Here is a 21898-nt window from a genome sequence, read left to right on the forward strand (position 1 = left end):
CTCCCCCTTAGTGAACCTCACCAGGCTCCATTCACTTTTCAAAATCTCTTCCGGGTAGCGCGGGGTTAACGACCCTCCGCTCTGATGGCGCGCTCCCTTCGCGCTCTTTTTCGGGCACGCCCCCCTTCTTCCTGCGCTCAGCGAGGCTAATGGCGGCGGCAGTTTTCAAACAGCAACACAGTCTTTTAGGCACAGTTTCTGCAGGCGCACAGTACCCGGTGGGACCGGGCACGAAATCCTGTTCGTGATGCCAAAATTGACTCGCCCACCCCAGGGCTATGGGACACCCGGTGCCGGGCCGGACTAGTCCGGGGGTCATCAGTGGTGGCGGGGCCCGACTCCGTGGCCCTGGTGGGTGTCAGTTAAATATGGCTGGTGACTTGGGGTTTGTGTTCGTGACGCCACCTGTGGTATGCGGCTATTAAGCCGCCGCTGCTGTGTAGGGCCTCCGGGGTGATGATATGGCAGCAATGGTGGTACTGCTCCCCACAGGTGGAGCGGTGCCCCGGGGACACTGTTGGTGCTCGTGAGAGTCTATGGTGTTGTGTGGAAAACACGGTGCAGGGCCGACAGGCATGAAAGAAACAGGCACAAACAACAGTCTCTTTACCTTCTCCTCTTTTACTTCACAAACGGTTAGTCCTGGGAGACCGTTACAGGTGGTAGAGGGCTCCGGCCGGCCTGGAAGTAACTGAGCTGTCGTTTTGGCCAGATGAGTATGAGGCCTACTCCTGTTCTTTTCCTTGCTGTGATAGGACCCTGCTCTCTGGATTTAGCAATGGCCCTCTTGCTGCTGGGACCGGTGGTACGTCCCTTTCCCTCTGTGGTAGGCTGCACAGGCCCTCTCTGGTGCTTCTCTGCTGGAGTCCACACCGGGCCCTGATGATGCAGCTGTACCTTCGGGCTGTTTATGGGCCAGGTGCTTGCAGCTCTCCTGCCCTTCGGATTCGGCTACCAGGGAGTATTTTAAGCCCTGGTGGCCACAGACTCCGATGTCCGAGTCTCTTCTTTGCCTCTCTGTTCCTCACTGGGCCAAGCTGCTCCAGCTCTAGGCCCCAGTTCCACAGGACAGCACTACTCTGCGTCTGCTTGCTATGACTTCTCCCTACAGACAGAACACTAACTCCTCCCTCAGGCCAGACTTAAGGAATGCTCCCTGGAACTCCAGGTTCAGAGCTCCCCCTGCTGGTCTGAGGGAAAACTGCGTTGGATGTTAAACTTACTGGCCAATAGACCTCCCAATTACCTCCAGGCTCAGCATTAACCCTTTGGAGGGGCAATGCTGTTGTGGCGACCAGGTCCTGGGGCGCCACATAATATCATGCACATTGCATTTTAATATCTGGTAAGACCCTATTTGCGCTCTTTTGTCCTCAGATTTGCAGCCAGTATATATGGGAGGAGAGCGAGCGAGACTGGCTCTCCTGTACCATGGTACCAAGGAAACTGATAAGCAGTATAGAGGAGATTATCTCTTACCTGCCCACCTCCTTGTGACATTGGCCTGATTATGAAGATAAAAAGAGACTTGGGAGAAGGGGTCAAACAGTTTGAGCAGTTGGATAAATACAGTGAAAATCTAAGAATTATGCAGCATGGAGAAGTATGGAAGTATGTCAGAAATGGCAATATTTTGAGTATCATTCATTACATGTTTATGAGGGCGCAATATGCAGATTCTTGTATAAGTTAATCTACTAATATACACTTAAAAGGTTGAGCCACAGGTATGGCCAGCTGCATATGCCAAAAATTCTGCCCACTGCGAAGGCCAATTGGTGTTCAATTTATTTTCACAATTTTTTGGCCTTTGCTCAACTGCATATGTATCATATGTGCTTTCACAATACCACTGAAGCAGCCTGTGCAACCGCTAGAGATGAGCCAGCCTCTAAAGGCTCGAGTTCGATTTGGTTCATCGAACGGAGGCCCCGTTCGAGTTCGGTTCGGCGAACCATTCGATGAACCTCTTGAACCCCATTGAAAACAATGGAAGGCAAACACAAACACATAAAAACACATTATAAATGTACACATACAGTTAATAAACATTGCCATTACACTTACAGGTCCCCGTGACACGTACTGCACTCTGTCTCCTGCCGCTTTTCCTTCCGATAAACGCTGTGTCCTCCCGGTAACCAGCACTGATGATAGCACCTTCCATGATGTCAAAAAAAGAATGTGACCAGTCACGTGTCTATTATCTCATTGGCTACAGACTGGACACATGGCTAGATGTCATTGCTAGGTCCTGTCAGTGCATCTATCCAGTACGCGGTGCTCGTTTGTGCATCCCCGTGTACCGGCGAGATGCTCTGGCACATGCTCGGCTCCCCATTCTGCTTCCCCATTCCGTTATTCACCGGCTGCCACAGCCGGTCAATAACATAGATCACCGTTGCTATAGCAACGTGCCTGTCAGCGGTGACGTCACCGCTTACAGCCTGCAGCCTCTGCTATTCACTGACTGATATAGACTGCACGGGAAGCAGCAGCGTCTTCCTCCCATGCAGCGCTGTCTGATGTAGCAGAGCTGCATGGGTTGAATGAGAAAGAAGACAAAAGACCATGGATCATGGAGGGATGCGAGGGAGTAATGAACATGGAGTCTCTAAGTGTGTCTGTGTATTTATTTCTATTAAAGTATTTTTTCTCTGTGGGGTGTCTCTTATTTGCAAACCTTTATTGGAGATTCTTAATGGCCGGGTCAAACTTGCCTGACACTAAGAATCTCTGACTTAATACTAGCTAGTAAAACAAAGCTAGTATTAACTCATTATTACCCAGCAAGCCACCCGTCACCAGGGCAACTGGAGGAGTTGGATACAGCGCCAGATGATGGCGCTTCTATGAAAGCGCCATTTTCTGGGGAAGCTGCAGACTGCAATTCGAAGCAGAGGGGCCCAGAAAGCTCGGGCTAAAATTTGCTGCGGATTCCAATCCCCAGCTGCCTAGTTGTACCTGGCTGGACACAAAAATGGGGCGAAGCTCATGTCGATTTTTTTTTTTTAATTATTTCATGAAACTCATAAAATAATTAAAAAAAGGGATTCCCTATTTTTTTGTTTCCAGATGGGTACAAATAGGCAGCTGCAGGTTGGGGGCAGCCGTACCTGCCTGCTTTACCTGGCTAGCATACAAAAATATGGCGAAGCCCACGTAATTTTTTTGGTGGGCAAAAAACTCCTGCATACAGTCCTGTATGGAGTATGCTGAGTCTTGTAGTTCTGCAGCTGCTGTCTGCTCTCCTACATACACTAGTGAATGGAGCATACTGAGCCTTGTCGTTCTGCAGCTGCTGTCTGCTTTCCTCCATACAGACAGTCAGCAGCTACAGAACTACAAGGCTCAGCATACTCAATCCAGGACTGTATGCAGGAGTTTTTTGGCCCCCAAAAAAATTATGTGGGCTTCGCCATGTCTTTGTATGCTAGCCAGGTACAGCAGGCAGCTACGGGCTGTCCCCAACCCCCAGCTGCCTATTTGTACCTAGCTGGGAACCAAAAATATAGGGAAGTCCTTTTTTTTTAATTATTTCATGAATTTCATGAAAAAATGTAAAAAAAAAATGACGTGGGCTTCGCCCAATTTTTGTGTCCAGCCAGGTACAACTAGGCAGCTGGGGATTGGAATCCACAGCTCAGGGTGCCCAAGCTTTCTGGGCACCCATGCTTTGAATTGCAGTCCGCAGCCACCCCAGAAAATGGAGCTTTCATAGAAGCGCCATCTTCTGGCGCTGTATCCAACTCTTCCAGCTGCCCTGGTAACGGGTGGCTCGCTGGGTAATAATAGGGTTAGGGCTAGCTGTATATTATCAATTGGCCCTAAGCTCGAAATTCATTGTGTCACACCAATATTAGACATATGCCACCATGAATTTCTAGTACAGATAAAAAAAAAAACACAACACACAGAAAAATATTTTTATTAGAAATAAAACACAACACAATTAGTGACTCCATCTTTATTGAAATAAAGAACCCCCCTCCGCAGTAATCCTGGGTCAAGGGTCCCGCGCCGTCCAATCCGAATCCAATATCATCTGATCAGTTTGCTGGAAGGCAAAGCGATCAGATGATGTGTCAGGTTCAAGGGCCTGAATCACATGACACAGCAGCTGATTGTATAAACGGCTTTTATACAATCAGCTGATGCATCAGTGCAAAAAAAACCCTACACACTTCAGTGCAGACTGCTGTCCGACAGCATCAGCTGATAGTTTAGCCGGCCGGGCGGTAAAAACCCGGCCACGCCGCTTGGCTTATAGTGTCAGCTGATTCCGTCAGGTGACCGCATCAGATGATCATCGCCAGGTCTGAAAAAGAGAGAGAGAGAAAAGAGAGAGAAAAGAGAGAGAAAAGAGAGAAAGGAGAGAGAGAAGAAAGAGAGAAGAGGAGAGAAGAGAGAGAGAAGAGAAAGAGGAGAGAGAGAAGAGAGAAGATAGAGAGAAGAGAGCGAGAGAGAGAGAAAAAGAGAAAAAGAGAGACTGAGAAAAAGAGAGAGAAAAAGAGAGAGAGAGAGGAGAAAGAGAGGGAGGGAGAGAGAAAAAGAGAGAGAAAGAGAGAAAAAGAGAGAGAAAGAGAGAGAGGAGAGGAGAGAGAGAAGAGAGAGAGGAATGAGAAGAGAGAGAAGAGGAGAGAAGAGGAGGGAAGAGAGAGAGATAAGAGAGAGAGCAGAGAGAGAGGAGAGAGGAGAGAAAGCAAAAGAGAGAGGGAAAAAGAGAAAAAGAGAGACTGAGAAAAAGAGAGAGAGAGGAGAGAGAAGAGAGAGAGGGAGGGAGGGAGAGAGAGAGAAAGAGAGAGAGATAGAAAGAGACAGAAAAAGAGAGAAACAGAGCGAGAAAAAGAGAGAGAGAGAAAAAGAGAGAGAAAGAAAAAGAGAGAGAGAAAAAGAGAGAAAAAAGAGAGAGAGAAAAAGAGAGAGAGAGAAAGAGAGAAAAAGAGAGAGAGGAAGAGAGAAAAAACGAGAGAGAGAAAAAGAGAGAGAGATAAAGAAAAAAGAGAGCGAGAAAAGAGAGAAAAAGAGAGAGCGAGAGAAAGAGAGAGAGAAAGAGAAAAAGAGAGGGAAAAAGAGAGAAAGAGAAAAAGAGACAAAAAGAGAGAGAAAAAGAGAGAGAGAGAAAAAATGAGAGAAAGGGAGACAGAGGGAAAAAGAGAGAGAGAGAAAAAGAGAGAAAAAGAGAGAGAGAAAAAGAGAGAAAAAGAGAGAGAGTAAAAGAGAAAAAGAGAGAGAAAGAGAGACGGATAGAGAGAAAAAGAGAGAGAAAGAGAAAGAGAGAGAAAAAGAGAGAAAAAAAGAGAGAAAAAGAGAGAGGGGGAAAAAGAGAGAAAAAGAGAGAGAGAAAAAGAGTGAAAAAGAGAGACAGAGAAAAAGAGAGAGAAACAGAGAAAAAAGAGAGAGAGAGAAAAAGAGAAAAAGAGAGAGAAAAAGTGAGAAAGAGAGAGAGAGAAGTGAGAGAGGAGAGAGAGGAGAGAGCAATGCAGCCTCATTCCGTGAACTGCTCCGATTTTAGAGGTGTGTCCCACGGCTCACAGCTTATGTCCACCTCCTCCCCTCAGTGCATAATTAAATTAAATTATAATTACAAATATATAATAATTATAATTTAAAATAAAAAAATAAATAAATAAAATTCTTTACCGGGACTAGAACTCAGAAACTTATGCTGCTTAAGCGAGCACTCTATCCACTGTGCTACTGCCTCTAATGATAAAGATAGGCAGATTTGGTAATCTTGACGTCTGCATTGCAGAGTGAAGTCTCTGGTGACAGCGTGTTAAAAAGCATTAAAATTAATACATCTAGTTATCAAATATTTTATAGTAGGACATATAAGTTCATAGTTCTGTTTATGTTGGAGGGCATAGGTTATTAATAAAGTTTATAAGGAATAAATATTAAGATGCCCATATTGAATATACTTGAGTACTGACATGGAAGGATATATATAAATCCTCTGGTAGCTTCTAGAAGATTATGTCACATGAACTATGTTCAACTAGAACACCCTATATGGACTGAGCAGTTGGTATATAACACACGATGGAGGGGGCCACTGCTCGCTCCTCCACATTGCCTGCTGTCAGAAGACTCGAGGCTGCAAGATGAAGACACGCTAAGAGATGACACCCCCTGCTTTGCCATTCAGGACCCAAAGAGAGATGGGTAAAGATTTCCCATTGATCAGTATGGACTAAATGAACTCTTTTTACATAAGCTGACAAAGTATATTGTTTTTCCTTTCTGTAACTGAACCCTGCCAACCATTTTTAAATAGATAAAATACATTTATTTTTTACATTTTTGAAGTTCTTTCTTTCATGCGCCTTTACGTATTTGAAGAAAAATATATTTAAGAGTATATTTTTTAACACAGCGCGATTCACTTCATTGCTACGTGGAGAGGACACAGCGCAATCATGTTCTACGGTACTGCTGCAGCTTCATGTAGCAGAGCGGACAGTGTTGGTTGTGTGGATAATGTCGGACCTGGATGTGTATTTGGGGATTAATAAACTGGTAAAAGAGGGTGTTTGTCTTTTATTCCAAATAAAGGATTTTTCGCTGTGTGTGTTTATTTACTTTCACTTACAGTTTAATCATGGAAAGTGTTTCGGGGAGACGCCTGGCATGATTAAACTCATTATTGCCCCAATTGCCACCACCCCAGGGCAATTCGGGATGAGCTGGGTGGAGTCCCGAGACTGTCGCATCTAATGGATGCGGCAATTCCGGGCCGGCTGCTGGGTGATATTGTTAGCTTGGAGGGTTCCCCATACCGTGGCGCTCCCCATCCTGACAATACCAGCCTCTAGCCGTGTGGCTTTATCCTGGCTGTCAATTCAGCAACTCCTGATGTAGGAGAATAGACCTCTTCAATTTTAGAGAATATAGCATCAGAGGTTAAAATTTAACTTTTAATCTAGTATTAAAATACTTTTAGACTAAAACATTAAACCAAAGTTCTCTGGATTGCTGTCGTTATACAGCCCTCACAGCCCCAGAGAACCTATGACATAACAAACCAATCAAAAAAACACAACAAATACAAAACAAAATTGAGTATGATGGTTAACACTCCAAAAAGGACAGTGGTCCAATATGAGTATATAAAAAAAATCATCAAAAACAACTCAATATAATAAACATATAGTGCACGGTAATCCTCAAAGAGGAATTTACCAGTTCAAAATTTGTAGAATGAGTTAGGATTGGTCTCACCCATTCTTGCAGCTTGGGGTGCAGAAGGCTTCCTCTATATGGGTCCACACAGCGTCAGCTGGCCCTATACTGACCCTAGAAGACCTTCATAATGTCTAACACCCCAAAGCTTCTGCTCTTACAAGAACAGACCACATCTAGTCCTCTCTTGTGCCCCTACAATATTCCTGGCCCTCGTCCCGACGCGTTTCATCAATTCCGACTCATCAGGGGACTTCAGTATTGCATTTAGAGGTTAGAGGTAACAGGTCCTACACCCAGACTCACATAGGAGCTGATGCAGGCACAGAATGTGGAGGCCCTATATTCCTCGATACCCCACGATAGAGGCCTAGAAGCAGTACGATACTTCTTGAATTCACGGGGTTGTCAATATTCTAACCACAACAATTTCATTCTCAGACTGTTGGATTTTTGTCTGAGAAGAAACGTGTTTATTTTTGATGGGCGGATTCACCACCAACTCAGGGGTACTGCTATGGGGAGCCCTTGTGCTCCCGCATATGCAAACTTATTCCTGGGTTGGTGGGAGGAGACACGGATCTTTGTAGAAGAGGAAAGAGAGATGACATGTAAGTTTGATGTATGGACCCGCTACATAGATGACATTCTGATCGTATGGAATGGACCAAGAGAGGAGTTGGTTAACTATGTAGCGGGTCTTAATCGGAATGACATCAATCTCAGATTTACATATGTCATAGAGGAACAAACTCTTCCTTTTCTGGATATTCTCATCCAAAAAAATAGCATGGGCGAAATCTCCACATCAACGTACCACAAGCCCACTGCTACGAATTCCCTCCTCAGGTGGGAAAGCTGTCATCCGTTCCACCTGAGGAGAGGAATTCCAAAAGGCCAATACCTCCGAATACGGAGGAATTGCACTGACAGATGTGTATTCGAGATGCAGGCAAGGACACTTCGTGACAAATTTAGAGAAAGAGGTTATCCTAAAGAGATCCTCAAAAAAGCGTATCATGAAGCCAAAAATATTCCCCGAACAGAACTGTTAGCTAGCCGACAGAAACCCGTTAATGAGGAGAACACCACACGATTCATTACTACATTTGATAATGGGGCTACGGAGGTTCGTAAAATTCTTGAACGACATTGGCCTGTATTGTTGATGGACAGAGATGTAGGCCCTTCACTTTCTCGCCGACCCTTAATTACATACAAAAAAGGGAAATCTCTCGGCGATAGGCTAGTACATAGCCATTTTGAAAGGAGCCATGAAACAAACTGGCTTTCTAGAGAAATTAAAGGGTGCTATAAATGCTCCAAGTGTATTGCATGTCCCTTTATGGAGATTGGGAAAAATTTTAGGAGCAATGTCCTCAACAGAAGTTTTGAAATCCGCCATTTCATCAACTGTCGCTCCCAGGGAGTCATATATAAAGCCACGTGTTCTTGCGGACTTGAATACGTGGGAAAAACTATCCGTGAATTCAGACGTCGAATAGGGGATCACCTCGGTGACATTGAGCACCAGAGAGACAAACCGTTGGCCAGACATGTCTGGGCCAAACATGGTGGGGACCCCTCGACGATACGATTTGTTGGCATTGATTTGATTCCGAGACCTAAAAGGGAAGGAAATTGGGATCAAAAAGTGCTTCAGAGAGAGACGAAATGGATTTTTACCCTGGGTACTGTATCTCCGCAAGGATTAAATGAACATTTGCAATTCGCCAGTTTCATATAGATCCAGATGGACAACTGCCAAAGATAACCTATAATAATGAATAAAGATTTTGTAACCCTATGGTTTGGGATTGATGGCTTGTTCCGTCTCCCTATCTAGAACTCAATCTATGTGCTACTGCTGTGTTTGGGCCTTGATTGAACTATATTAATGATGTACAGCGAAAGTCAATTGTAACACATAGATGTCACAGCACACCTTCCCCCATTATTTTCCACCAATATCAGTCATTTTACTTAGTACATGTTAACATCCTTTCCAATCCAGTAGAACATTATATGCACCGTATGATGTTTTGTATAATTGTTTCTTGTAGCCTCCTAGAACTGGTAGCATGGGTCCACTGACATGCATATAGGAAAGTAGCTGCTTTTAATAATCATTGGTGATGTTTTTATCCCCCCCCCCCCTGGTGTTATGACATTGGAAGGGAGAGGGTTGGAGAAATAGGCATTTCCGTAGTCAGATTGTACACAGTATATGTACCTTGGTGTATATGAGGGCAAACATATGCTATACTATCTCCCATAGTGATTTTAACCTAGGGAGATCCTGGGTTATAGAAACTGTACAGCATAATCTGTTCTGTTCGGTATATATGGTGATCTAATGGTACTATAACTTATGGGGGTGGACTAAGATAACACCTGGTATTGAACTTTAACTACGTGATGTGGAGCGCTGGTTTGTGTACTCCTTGTGGGGAGCGGCGCTAGGTATCGGAGAGCTGCGTCTCTGTGGGACACGTCACGTAGCAGCAAACACGCCCCCATCTGTGATAGCTCCTGTATAGGAGCGGTGCCCTGTGACGCGCTGCCCAGATAAACCGGATGTGACGCGATTCATACATCCGGTGACCTCTGTATGGAACGCGGATGTATGCGTTCCACAGGAGGAGCCTGCGCAGTGTGTCCTGGGCAGTGCAAACACGCCCCTAATACCTATGTGTGGATGAATGCGATTGGCTGAGAGGCGCGCCAGTATGGCGCATTCCGATTGGCTGTCGGTGAAAGGCATCCGGAATGATTCCGGATGTGATGTATACACCGGATATACATGTTTTACTATGGAACGCACGCTGTACTGAGCCACCATGTGCCTCTGTACATATAGCGTGGCGGTGTATATTGGAAAGTGAAAATAATGACTGAATATGAACACCTGGGGATGAAACTGGCCATTGGTGAGTTTCTGATTAAGTGCAATTCATGATTGGCTCTGCTATATATATATACTCTCTTCTGTGCCTGCATCAGCTCCTATGTGAGTCTGGGTGTAGGACCTGTTACCTCTAACCTCTAAATGCAATACTGAAGTCCCCTGATGAGTCGGAATTGATGAAACGCGTCGGGACGAGGGCCAGGAATATTGTAGGGGCACAAGAGAGGACTAGATGTGGTCTGTTCTTGTAAGAGCAGAAGCTTTGGGGTGTTAGACATTATGAAGGTCTTCTAGGGTCAGTATAGGGCCAGCTGACGCTGTGTGGACCCATATAGAGGAAGCCTTCTGCACCCCAAGCTGCAAGAATGGGTGAGACCAATCCTAACTCATTCTACAAATTTTGAACTGGTAAATTCCTCTTTGAGGATTACCGTGCACTATATGTTTATTATATTGAGTTGTTTTTGATGATTTTTTTTATATACTCATATTGGACCACTGTCCTTTTTGGAGTGTTAACCATCATACTCAATTTTGTTTTGTATTTGTTGTGTTTTTTTGATTGGTTTGTTATGTCATAGGTTCTCTGGGGCTGTGAGGGCTCTTTATCCTGGCTGGTATCAAATATGGGGGATCCGCATTTTTTTTTATTATTATTTATTTTACTGCACAATATAGACCCGCCGGCGGCTGTGATTGGTTGCAGTGAGACAGCTGTCACTCATCGTGGGGGCGTGTCTGGCTGCAACCAATCATGGGCGCCAGGGTGTGGAGAAAGCACGGAATACCTGATTGAATAATGAAGTGGCAGCCATTTTCTAAAGAGGAAAAGACTCCGCAGATTTGTGAAAGCCGTGCAGCGAGACGCCCGTGATCGGTGAGTAGGAAAGAGAGAGGGATTGTGCTGGGGACGCAGGACGCATGCAGATAGCAACGTGTGCACATAGCCTTACTGTGAAAAGCCACGTTTTTGTTGATTGAACCGTTCTCGAACCTAACTCGAACTGTCGAGCTTTTAGCAAAAAGCTCGAGTTCGACCTCGAGCTCAAACACCCCCCAAAATCACTCGATGAACATGAAATTGGCGAACCTCGAACATCGCTCAACTCTAGCAACTGCACATGTGCTCAAGAGGAAAAGGGGTACACTGCCACCTCTAAAGTAGATGGAATTGTGCATTATGTTGAGCTATGGGACTTCAAAAGACCCTTATACTGTAATTGTACAGGGCCCTTCTTCAATTTGTGTCCGCCAATGGTGTACACATTAATGGTTACATTGGTTAATGGCCAAATGGTTTTTCTCATCAAGTGTCAAAGGGAACAAACACCCATTATTTTCTGGGGCTACACCTACATAACACTAGATGTTCATGTTCTGAGATCTGATATGTTCTGCCTTTGGGGGATTTTGTGACAGTACAGTTGATTTAAGCTATCCCAATAATCCAGAATGAAGAAACCCAGTAATAAATAAGACAAATGAATGAGCTTCTTATTTTTTTGCATTAACACATTGATTTATTCATGGCAGATAAAAGACATGTAAACATTGAATACATAATTTTTTTTCTTAAATATATTATACAGTTCGTTATAAAAAGTCAATTATTTTTGAAGGAAGAAGAACAAGAAGTACACAAAGTTTATTAAAGGCTATGGCAGAAAAGAACAAAGAGCATCTATTTTTTTTCAAATTCTATATTTTTTCCTTCAGCTTAAATATAAAAATTGTAATCCGGCTTCTATAGAAAACGACTTAACTAGTTTTAACACATTAAGATTTAAGATGCTGGCTACTATCTGTCTATGTAAACTTTAAGTATTAATATATGAGGTATTTATCTCACTATACAAGCGTAAGTATTGTCTGGCTTATAACATACAAAACAGCAGAATATTAACAAATACTTTTCAAGAAATAAATAGTTGGGACACTTAGCAGTGCAATTACATCTAAAAACCACTGACAAATTAACCACCTAAGTCAGAACGGCCAGCGAACCTCTTAGATGCTTTACAGTACAATAAGTTGTGCTTTTTTTAGGTACTGAATACATTGAGATAAAAGTGCTGGTCTCTCCACCATACGGTATGAGAAGGTAATACCTGGGGGGTGTCTGCTTTCTTTTGGGGGTATCTGGTTTTCTTTGGTGATTTCTGCTTTTTTTGATGAAAAGTCCTGCAGTATTCTTTAATATTTTAGCTGCTTGGATACTTCGTTATGGAACCGCGACTAGGGCATAATTTCAGAGAAGGACTTATATTTTGAGCATACCCCAAAAAGCCCCCAAAATCCAACCATGGCTTATTTTCTGGGTAGGTCTTATTTTTGGTCAAACATTAGTTTGAGTAATGCGGGTGATGTCTTTACATTACAATAAAGGATGAGAAGGGCAATACTCAGTATAGTTTTCGCAAATCTAGATGTGGGAAATAGGTTCCATAAATGCTTTGTTGTACATCATAAGATCCTTTACATCTTCTCAAGCAAATTAGAAGCTGTGAAAAAGGAAGGAAGATATCATTGTTATAATAGACACATTTGCACATTAAACTTTACTACTGTTACTTGAAGGTGGATGAGAGATTAATTTACCAGCTATGATGAGTTATGAAATAGCCCAGGGCTACTACTTTTACCAGTACAACTTTCACATTGATTTGATATGTTGCTATAACATATGTTTTTCACTTCAACAAGAAATATTGCCGGTTGTTCTGGTTCTAAAATATGGACAAGATGTTTGGGCGGAGGACTACAGAGTAGTGGAATGTTACCGCGCAAGAAATCAAAGGCTTTAGGACAGTAAAGACTTGACACAATACGTCAGTCATTTACAGGTGGAGTACAAAAGAACAGAAAATACGTCTTTAAAATCATAAAATTATTCTTTCAATCATATATTATCGCAAAACTCTTCCTCATAACTTATATCACGTAAAAAAAAATTGTAAATATCACTCCATTCACTTGACATATTTTTGGGCTGAATCATGTTAGGGGTTTGTTTTAAAGCATTTTATTACACAAATAATTAGACGAGGTAAAAGAGTAATTGACGTAGGCAGTGAATATAATGTATCATGAGGGGGAAAAAAGCAATATTATTTCTGGTAAGGAATTGAAGCATACAGTTTACAGTAAAAATAAGAGAGAGAGGGGAGCCAGCACGATCTGAAATTGGCATGCATCATATAAAAAGTGAAAATTCACAGATTTATTCCAACTGTACTACAATAAAAAAAATGAGATTTTTAGCAAATAATTGATCAATTTTTTGAGCCACCCCTGCCAACGTCACGGCAAATCTCAATAGGGGGGTCCTACTCTACATTCTGTATTTCATGTGCCATGCGGCCTCCTAGATAAAGTTAAAAGCAGAACCATAATAGAGCACACATACCTGTAACCTGTATATAACCGCTTCTATGTTGCAAAAAAGGCACTTGTGGATAGAGACCAGCCCAGGTCCCAGCATGTGGAGAAAGCTCTGCACCATACCAGGACTATATCAGAACTGATCCTCCCAGTGCCAACCAGCAACCATTGATAAGACCGTAGTTATGCTACAAATCTGGTGTCTGACCAACACCATACCATGCACGCCTGATTTTGGCTTGCAATATATTCCTCCTGTTGGTAGCTGTTCAGACTCAGTTACCTCACCCCTTTCCACAGGCAATGCTAATTAAGCACCATTCTTGGATCTTGTCCGCCTTTATCAATGGTTGCTGTTTGACACTGGGAGGATCAGTTCTGATATAGTCTTGGTATGTGTAGGGCTTGCTCCACATGCTGGGACCTGGGCTGGTCTCTATCCACAAGTGCCTTTTTTGCAACATGGAAGCGGCTATATACAGGTTGCAGGTATGTGTGCTCCATTATGGTTCTGCTTTTAACTTTATCTAGGAGGCCGCATGGCACATGAAATACAGAATGTAGAGTAGGACCCCCCTATTGAGATTTGCCGTGACGTTGGCAGGGGTGGCTCAAAAAATTGATCAATTATTTGCTAAAAATCTCATTTTTTTATTATAGTACAGTTGGAATAAATTTGTGAATTTTCACTTTTTATATGATGCATGCCAATTTCAGATCGTGCTGGTTCCCTTTTTTTCTCAGTAAAAATAAGAGGCAAACAGCAACAAACAGAAAAAAACAGTCAACGCGCACCAATCACCAGGTTTTTCGTATATAACCTAAGGCAAGTGCTATACTGGCACTCTTAGGCTGATTCTCTATATAACTTTAGTGGTCAGCTCAGATGTTTAGGTTTTGAAATATAAAAAAGTAAAGTTTATAAAATCATCAGCTTCTTGAGTGACAGCAGCTGAGGATCAGATAATATCTGGGGAGGTATTCATAGTTATCCCTCCCTCTGTTAGAATTAGCATAAGTATTATACAATCAATTTAACTTTTCACTTCCAGGACCTATGTGAGGTCATACCCATGTGACCAGAAGGGGCAGGGCCTCAGCTGATAGCAGGAAGCAACATTTTTCTATTTTCTGAGGCCCACCCCTTCTGGTCACATGGGTATGACCTCACACAGGTCCTGCTAGTGAAAAGTTAAATCGATTGTATAATGCTTGTGTATTATACAGGGGGAGGGGATAACTATGAATACCCCCCAGATATTATCTGATCCTCAACTGCTGTCACTCAAGAAGCTGATGATTTTATAAACTTTACTTTCTTGGATTTCAAAATCTAAGCATCCGAGCTGACCACTAAAGGTAGGTATAGAATCAGCTTGATAGTGCCAGTATAGCACTGGCTTTAGGTTATATACGAAAATCCTGGTGATTGGTTCCCTTTAAAGGGGTCAAACCAAAATTGCAACTTATACTGCTCTCCATTGCAAAAATATTTGCTTCTAAAATTTAGATTATAATTTATAAGTCCAAGAGCACATTACCAGAAACTTGTCTTTGGGGGCATATACTTCTCCTGTGTGACATTGACCAATCAAACAGGGAGAAAAACATGTCCCTAGAGAAGTTTAGAGCAGGCTTTGTGTGTGTGTATATATATATATATATATATATATATATATATACTAGAAGGTGGCCCGATTCTACGCATCGGGTATTCTAGAATTTACGTATTGTGTAGTTCATGTATGATTTTTGTTATATATATATATATATATATATATATATATATATATAGAGATGTTGTTGTGTGTAGTTACCAAGTGTTTGTGTAGGCGCTGTACATGTTCTGGGTGTTGTCTGGGTGTGGCGGGGGGTGAGAGCGGTGTTGTATGTGTGTTGCGTGTGTTGCGTTGTTTGTGGAGCGCTGTGTGTCTGTAGCGTTGTGTGTGTGTTGCACGGTTTGTGTGTGTGTGGTGTGTTTTGGGGGGAGGTATGTTTTGTGCAATGTGTGTGTTGTGCGGTATGTGCGTATATTTGTGTGTGCCGCGGTGTTTGTGTGTTGGGTGTTGTGTGTGTGCAGCGTTGTCTGTATGTGTGGGTGTCTGTGTAGGGCAGTTGTTTGTGGTTCCCAGTGTGTGTGTGTGTGTGTGGTGTGTTGTGCAGTGCGCGCGTGTGTGTGTGTGTGTGTGTGTGTGCATCAGCCTCTCTTCTCTCAGCCTACCTCTCCCAGCCTCCCTCCTCCCAGCCTCCCTCAGCATCAGCCTCCCTCTCCCAGCCTCCCCAAGCATCAGCCTCCACCAGCATCAGCCTCTCTCCTTCCAGCCTCCCCCAGCATCAGCCTCCGACAGCATCAGCCTCTCTCCTTCCAGCCTCCTCCAGCATCAGCCTCCCTCTCCCAGCCTTCCCCAGGATCAGCCTCTCTCCTCCCAGCCTCCGTCCTCCCAGCCTTCCCCAGCATCAGCTTTCCCCTCCCAGCCTCCCTCAGCATCAGCCTTCCCCAGCATCAGCCTCTCTCCTCCCAGCCTCAGCCTCTCTCCTTCCAGCCTCCCCCAGCATCAGCCTCTCTCCTTCCAGCTTCCCTCAGCATCAGCCTCCCCTTCCCAGCCTTCCCCAGGGTCAGCCTCTCTCCTCCCAGCCTCCTTCCTCCCAGCCTCCCCCTCCCAGCCTCCCTCAGCATCAGCCTTCCGCTCCCAGTCTCCCCCAGCATCAGCCTCCCCATGCATCAGCCTCTCTCCTTCCAGCCTCCCCCAGCATCAGCCTCCCCTTCCCAGCCTTGCCCAGGATCAGCCTCTCTCCTCCCAGCCTCCTTCCTCCCAGCCTCCCCCTCCCAGCCTCCCTCAGCATCAGCCTTCCGCTCCCAGTCTCCCCCAGCATCAGCCTCCCCAAGCATCAGCCTCCACCAGCATCAGCCTCTCTCCTTCCAGCCTCCCCCAGCATCAGCCTCTCTCCTTCCAGCCTCCCTCAGCATCAGCCTCCCGTTCCCAGCCTTCCCCAGGATCATCCTCTCTCCTCCCAGCCTCCTTCCTCCCAGCCTCCCTCAGCATCAGCCTTCCCCTCCCAGTCTCCCCCAGCATCAGCCTCCCCAAGCATCAGCCTCCACCAGCATTAGCCTCCACCAGCATTAGCCTCTCTCCTTCCAGCCTCCCCCAGCATCAGCCTCCCCAAGCATCAGCCTCCACCAGCATCAGCCTCCCTCGTCCCAGCCTCCCCCTCCCAGCCTCCTCCAGCACGCCGTGCTCCTCTGCCGACACTCACACACCCGATCGCATCCACTCACACACACCCGATCGCATCCACTCACACACACCCGATCGCATCCACTCACACACACCCGATCGCATCCACTCACACACACCCGATCGCATCCACTCACACACACCCGATCGCATCCACTCACACACACAGACACTGACGATATCGCACATACGCGCTTATACTCACAACATCCGGAGGTATCACATGCTTCTGGCCATGTGATCCTCCCGCAGGTCCTGGAAGCTAACAGCACAGTACCGCCGCCGAGAAGCAAGCGATATCCCAGGATGTTGTGAGTATGTGGATGCGATGTGATGTGTGAGGTGTGTGTGAGTGTGATCTGATTTGTGTGTATGTGTGTGCTGTTATGTGTGTGTGCTGTTATGTGTCTGTATTTTCCGCCGCTGCAGGACCTTGATGTGTGGATGCGATGTGATGTGTGTGTGAGGTGTGTGTGAGAGTGAGTGTGAGCCGGTGTACACTGGTAACTATGATACACATCGGGTAACTAAGGGACCTTAGTTACCCGATGTTTATAATGGTTACCAGCTTTCACGGCCTCCGTCAAGATCCCAGCATCGCAAGGTTATGTCTGGCGCTGCCGGGATCCTGACGGAGCCGGTGTAGAAGCAAGTGATATCCCAGCATGTTGTGATGTGGGAGGTGTGTGTGAGAGTGAGTGTGATCTGATGCGTGTGTGTGTACTCACCTGGGAATCGGGGCTCCGTGTCAGTTGGGCCAGAGCGAGCGTGCATTGCGTGAGGGGGGCGGGGCCTGCAGAGAGCCGGGGAGAGAGGCCAATCCGTGTGGGGAGGCGGGGCCATGGCGAGCCCAGCGGCCAATTAGCTTTGTGTCACCGTAAGGACACAATTTCGGAGCATGACAGACAGACAGACAGACAGACAGACAGACAGACAGAATAAGGCAATTATATATATAGATATATATATATACACACACAATTTTTTTATATACCGGTATATATTGTGTGTTGCAATTTTTTTGGTCAATGAAGCTGTTATCCATTTTTTTCCACTTAAACAAACTGTTTTATGGACCATATCATTGACTCGTATGTTCAGCCCCTAGGATGTGACAAATGTAAAACAACTAGTTTAAATCTCCTTTTCCAAGCAGGGAAGACTCCTGAAATAAGTTTTCAAGGAATAAGTTTTATAATAATTTAAAGGAAAAGCATAGAAGCATAGGACAGAACATGGATCTCTGTGTGCTAACACAAAATAAAAGGAGAATTTATGAAAGCAGACAATTAAGTAATTAGAACTTAATCTATAGGCACACACTCAGCATCTTGGAGGTTAAATCTTATATTTGAAGTGCTACTCCATAATAAGTTTGTAATGATGCTCAGCAGACTGAAGGCTCTTCAGTAAATTCACAAAATTAAGAGTAAACTGTGGCACTCAACCCGTAGCTTTAAAAATGAATGTCTTATCTAATATATAAAGCTGAGTGTATGTGTGTGTGTGTGTGTGTGTGTGTGTGTGTGTATGTGTCCGCTAAAGGAATCCGCACCGTAGCATGTACAATCGCGAAATTTTGCACAGACGCCTCATGTGACACAGGGAGCATCGTAGACTATGTTTGACAGAAAAATTTAACCCCGTGCTTTACAGTTAGTCTCTAAAATACTGCCGCCATTAAACTGAATGGAGGTGGAAGCTATAGGTTATTAATAGCAACTGTCAGTGGTTGCTATAGGAACAAAATAAACTGTTAGTTGAAGCTTATGCGTGAGGATATATGATATTGGTGGAGAGATGGATAGAGAGACAGAAAAAGACAGACAGACAAGAGACACAGACAGAGACAGATGGGGAAAGAGACAGACAGACAGACGGGGAAAGAGACAGCCCTGGAAAGAGACAGACGGGGAAAGAGACAGACGGGCAAAGAGACAGACCTGGAAAAAGACAGACCTGGAAAGAAACAGACGGGGAAAGAGACAGACAGAGAAAGAGACAGACCTGGAAAGAGACAGCCCTGGAAAAAGACAGATGGGCAAAGAGACAGACGGGGAAAGAGACAGACCTGGAAAGAGACACACCTGGAAAGAGACAGACCTGGAAAGAGACAGACCTGGAAAGAGACAGACCAAGACAGATGGAAAAGAGACAGACGGGGAAAGAGACAGAAAGACACACACAGAGAGACAGACACAGAGATAGAGAGACAGACAGACACAGAGATGGAGACAGATAGACTGATACAAATACAGAGAGAGAAATAGTCAGACAGAGACATAGACACAGACAGACAAGTAAAGAGACAGACAGAGAGACAGACAGCGACACACAGACGAGTCTAAAGGTACAGACAGAGGGTAAAGGTACAACTATAATGCAGATATGTGAATAAACATAGTTGTAAATATTAGACATTTATATGTTTCACTTACCAAAAAGATGATCAGGAATATCAATACAAGGGCAAATAGAACAGCCAAACAAATAAGAATGATTGCCCAAAATGGTAAGTCATTGTTCCGGGCTATTTCTGTTTTAGAAAAAAAATTCAGATCAGAAAATAACAAGTATTTTATTTCCTACTCTGTATTTACCTTATCTAGTAGGAGTTATCACTATACAGTTTTGACTCTATTTCTGATTCACTGGCTTTCAGCATAGCATAAGCATTTAGTAAAATGTTTGTTTCTTCTGGAGGACATCAGCAGAACATTACGCTTGACCAATGTCTGTGTGATCTTTCTTTATTGGGGTCAGAACTCTGCTTTCTTATAGACTTTTTTGCATCATAGGGTTCTCAGAAAACAAATTTCCTTTCACATATGACTTGTGTTAACTCAAAATGAGGGATTGAACACAATTGAGTGACATGTCTAAAATGTTACAAACTGTTTCCCCCTTCCCTTGTGCTGAGTTGGGGGAAAAAGCTTTGAATGAAGCACCAAATACCCTACATCAAGGAGTTTTGTTGTACACATGTTATATACTTATGAAAAATGTTGCCAGTTCTTTTACCTGTGACAGTAATGTCCTTCAATGCATACTTTGATCCCAACGTGTTTCCTGTAAGGGTCCCTTGGAAAAATTCATTCTTTACAGTTGCTGAAGTTACAGCCGGGTCATCTTCAAAGTAGCAGTTACATGATGCTATAATAGACCCATTCCTGAAAGTTCCAAACAAAATAGTCATAACTTGGACAGGTTATTGTCATCTTCTCTTTTACATACACAATAATTAGGAGCTTGTTAAAAAGAATAACAACTTAGCACAGATGGACGGAAAAAAGCCTATAAAAACATAAGTCACAATACTGTTTTATATTCTTTTTTTACCAAGATGTAATAGATCATTTACAGTATGAGGTTGAATCACGCTGCAAAAATCTGTCAGAACATGACATTGGATTCTTTAATCTTTCTGACATATACAATAGTAAAAAAACATTTTTCTACCTACTTAGATTAGATTTTTAGACATATATATATTATGGGGTGATTAATGAATTAATGAGTTAATAGCATTTGGAACCTGCCCTGCACTTGCACTTGCACTTTGAACCCTGTTGCCAGGAGGAAATTAAGTTTAATCCTCCCGGCAGCATTCACATTTCAGTCATTTGGGCGGGGCTGGTACAGGTTCAGTCACCACTCTGTGCACAGAGAGTGACAGCTGTAACCACACCCCCTGCACTGACTGAAAGCTGCTCAACATTCAAGGCTATTAGTCAGTGCAGGGTACACAATTACAGTCACCACTCTTTATGCACAGAGTGGTAACAACCCGCACTGGTACTGCCCCATTGACTTAAACTAGCAGTTCTAGGTGCATATTGCTAATCCCTGCCTTACTATCCCTGTATACACTAGCATAGATAAAGGGATCTTTTAAAAAAGTATTTCTAAAGATCTTTTATCTTATGCTAAAGAGCGCGGGGACTGGTCTCAAGGGCATTATATTCCCTGACAAGTCCACTCTCTTAGCATGTTAATACACCCACAGGGGTGTGCTAGCATGCTATTCAAAGCAGCTTCACCAGCGGTGACACGCATATCTGTGTTCACTGTGACCGCTGTTCTGAATGTCCAGGCACTTCCGGTCATGCGTAGTAGACGTCTCTGAAGCCGAGATGCGTACACCGGGCCTCATACTGCTTATGACTGGAAGTGGCCGGCATTCAGAAGCGCGGTCACCGCGAACACAGGTACGCGTGTCACCGCTGGTGATGCTGAATTGAATAGCATGTTGAATTGCCCCTTTCTCTTTAGTCATGTTCCATTTTGACTGTTAACATGAGTCCAAAAGATCATTGGCTATTTACATGAAATTTTAAGGAGGCAGGAATGTTATATTTATTATATATATATATATATATATATATATATATATAGCTACTGTATTCTCTAAAAGTAAGGCCCACTTTTATATAGTAAAACAACTATATTCATTCTGCACAAAAAACTTTGAATTCTCAGTATGCTTATCATGACAAAGCATACTCATGCAAGGCAACAACACGTTCTTACAATGGACTGATTCTTTAACGGATATAGGTATATAGAGCTTACATGGCTATACAGGGGCATAAGGATTCTGGTCGTAGAGGGTGTGGCCATGTCCTGGCCCATGCTGGAGGGGGGGCGACCAACTGCAGTGGCTATTTCAGCTATGTGTGCATCTTAGGCCGGAGGCTGACATCAGCGTGCCAGTCAATTGAGGCACATGGCTGTGGTGTCATGTTCTATCCCTCACTTGAGATGAATCGATTATTTTATTGTTTTCTTTTGTTGGAGAAGAGCCGCAGAATAGGGACATTATTACTGGAAGGGACCCATGATGGAGGACATTATATTAGGATGGGGAGACATTATACCGGGAAAAGGAAACATTATATAAGGAAGGTGCTCAGGATGAGAGATATTATACCAGGAAAAGGAGACATTATACCATGAAAGGGCCCAGGATGGAGAACATTACACCAGGATAAGGGACATTATTACTGAAAGGGGCCTAGGATGAAGGACATTATACCAGGATGTGGGGCATTATACCTGGAAGGGGCACAGAATTGGGAATGTTATACCTAGAAGGGGACAAGATAAAGGATATTATACCAGATAGAGGCCTAAGATGGGGGATATTATACCAGGAAGGTTCCCAGGATAGGGGACATTATTTCAAGAA

The sequence above is a fragment of the Anomaloglossus baeobatrachus genome, chromosome 1, assembly GCF_048569485.1.
Source record: "Anomaloglossus baeobatrachus isolate aAnoBae1 chromosome 1, aAnoBae1.hap1, whole genome shotgun sequence".
Taxonomy (NCBI): domain Eukaryota; kingdom Metazoa; phylum Chordata; class Amphibia; order Anura; family Aromobatidae; genus Anomaloglossus; species Anomaloglossus baeobatrachus.